Source organism: Meleagris gallopavo, chromosome 30, assembly GCF_000146605.3.
Source record: "Meleagris gallopavo isolate NT-WF06-2002-E0010 breed Aviagen turkey brand Nicholas breeding stock chromosome 30, Turkey_5.1, whole genome shotgun sequence".
NCBI lineage: Eukaryota > Metazoa > Chordata > Aves > Galliformes > Phasianidae > Meleagris > Meleagris gallopavo.
The window spans coordinates 1130753-1133335 of record NC_015040.2 but is presented as its reverse complement, the minus strand read 5'-3'; the positions used below and the strand labels follow the sequence as shown (position 1 = coordinate 1133335).

The 2583-nt window shown below is 59.1% G+C and overlaps 1 protein-coding gene across 1 annotated transcript in view; it reads left to right on the top strand.

Moving 5' to 3' along the window:
- TLE5 (TLE family member 5, transcriptional modulator) overlaps positions 1-2583 on the top strand; it is a 9550-nt gene that overhangs the window by 4659 nt on the left and 2308 nt on the right. The gene's annotated exons all lie outside the window — the stretch shown is intronic.

The window sequence follows — 2583 nt, the reverse complement described above, 5'->3', positions numbered from 1 at the left end:
GGCTGGGGGGGGCCCTGCTGCCCGCCCCCCCTTGGCAGAACACCCACTGCTGGGGGGCTGGGAGCCTGGGGGTGGCTGAGGGGCATTCGGGTGCCTGGGAGCCCCCCGGTCCCCTCCCCCACACCCCCCTGTAGAGGATACAGCAGCTTTCTCTGTTCTTATCTCCGTGCGCTAGCGTGTCTTCTAAAAAAATAATAATACAAAAAATGGAACAACGACGACGACGACAAAAGAAGAATAAAACTAAATAATAATCTGGTGTTTGTATATAGTCCTTTAGACAGATCTTGTTTTGCTTTTTGTGTTTAATCACTTGACCTGTAATAAGAGGAACTGAAAATGCTGTATCAAGGACGTACAAGCTGTGCCTTTCAAATAAAGAAATAAGAAGGTTGGTTAAGATGGTGACGTGCTGCCTGTTTTCTTGCTTAGAAATGCTAAGCAAGGGGGGGGTGCGGGGGCCCCTCAGGAGGGCATGGCCCCCCATTGCCCCGGGGCTGTGATGGCTGTAATAGAATTGGCTCTTAATAATTAGAGCCGTCCTCTGGTTAGCGAGCCTGCCCTGATAACATCTTCCTCTGGTATCTCCCAGGCCAGCTGGAGTGGGAGAATTTCCTTCCCCTGGGGAAGGGGGCTGTGAGGCGTGCAGCAGAGATTGGGCTGAGCAGCCAAAATCTGGGGGGGGGGAGTGGGTTGGTGTATGGGAGCTGGATGGGAGCCTGAGGCTCAGTGGGGTTACGGGTGCTGGGGGGCTACAGGGCCTTGGGTGGGCTGCAGGGCCATGGGGTGGTTATGTGGTCTTGGGGTGGTTTAGAAGGCCTGCAGTCTCTGATGGTTATGGGGTCCTGGGCCTTGGGGGGGTTACAGGGTCTGCAGCCTATGGTGGGTTGTGGGGCCTTGGGGGGTTACAGGGTCATGGGGGGTTACAGTGCTTTGGGCCTTGGGGTGGGTTATGGGATCTTGGGGTGGGTTATAGGGCCTGTTGTCTATGATGGGCTGTGAGGCCCTGGGCCTTGGCCGGGTTATGGGGCTCTGTGCAGCTTATGGGGCTTTGGTGTATTACAGGGCCTGCAGTTGTTGATGGGTTATGGGGCCATGGGCCTCAGCGGGGTTACAGGGCCTTGGGTGGGATATGGGGCCATGGGCCTCAGCGGGGTTACAGGGCCCTGGATGGGATATGGGGCCATGGGCCTCAGCGGGGTTACAGGGCCTTGGGTGGGATATGGGGCCATGGGCCTCAGCGGGGTTACAGGGCCTTGGGTGAGTTATGGGGTCCTGGGCCTTGGGTAGGTTACAAGGTCTGCTGTCTCTGATGGATTATGGGGCTGTGGGCAGGTTACAGGGCACCAGGTGGGTTATGGGGCTGTGAGGCTTGGTGGGGTTACAGAGCCTTGGGTGGGTTATGGGACCCAGGGCCTTGGCTGGATTGCAGGGACCTGGGCTTCATTTGGGTTGCAGGTCCTGGTAGATCACGGGGCCTGCAGCCCTTGGTGGGCTATGGGGCTGTGGGTCTTGGGTGGGTTATAGGGCATAAGGTGGGTTATGGGCCTCGGGGGGGGTCACAGCTCCTGAGCATCAGGTGGGGTCACAGAGCCTTGGCTGGGTTATGGGGCCTTGATAAAAGACAGGTCCTGCAGCCTTTGGTGGGTGATGGGGCTGCGGGCAGGTTACGGGGCATCAGGTGGGTTATGGGACCACGGGCCTTTAGGGGTCACAGAGCCCAGAGCACCGTGAGCCCATGGCAGCGCTCTCTTTATCCAAGCACAAGGATGGGGCTGAAGCCTGGCGTTCCCCCAGCCCTGTGCTGTGCAGCAGCTCCAGACGGGAGCCGGCCGAGCAGCACGGGTAGCTGCAGCCTGACCCCAGGTCCCACAGCTGCTCCCAGGGCAGGGCCAGAGCTGGGCAGGGGGGATTCCCGTGTGAAAGGGCAGCGTGGCTCAGGGCTGGGGGGCTGCTGCGCTATGGTGGTTGCTAAAACACTCTGCTCTGTAAGTGCTGCTGAAAATCCCGCTGGGAGCGTGCTGGCTGCGGGGAGGGCCAAAGCTTTTCAAGCGCTTTCACCTCGAGGTCACCGGTTCAGACTCAGCCTGGGGGCAGGGAGCACGGTAAGTGGATGTTATTCCTGATGGATGTGCAAGGGGAGGAGGATTTAGAAGAAATTGGTCTGGGGCGTTTTCAGGCTGGAGACTTCAGAGGAACAGACGTCCCTGTTGTTAGAGCTAATTAGCAGCTTCGGTTCGGTGGGCAAAGGGTCGAACAAACCACGAGGCTGCTGGCTGAGCATCCCTGGCTGCCGGCGGGCTGCGAGCTGCTCCCGGCCGGGCTGCTGGCACTTCCTTGCTCCCCGCGGGAGGCTGACCTGCTTCAAAGCACACAGACAGAGCTTTCAGGCTCTCCAAATCCCCCGCACCTCCCAGCAGATGCTGGATCCTGTGCTCTGCTCCCGGAGCATGCTGGCTTTGCACTCAAGGCATTTCTCTGGGGGCCCCCCCAGACCGGCAGCGTTGCGGTTCCCTGCGTTGGGTTTGTTTCTGATCTCCCCGTTCCTTGGGGAACCTTGCTAGAGCTGGGCTCAAATTAAAA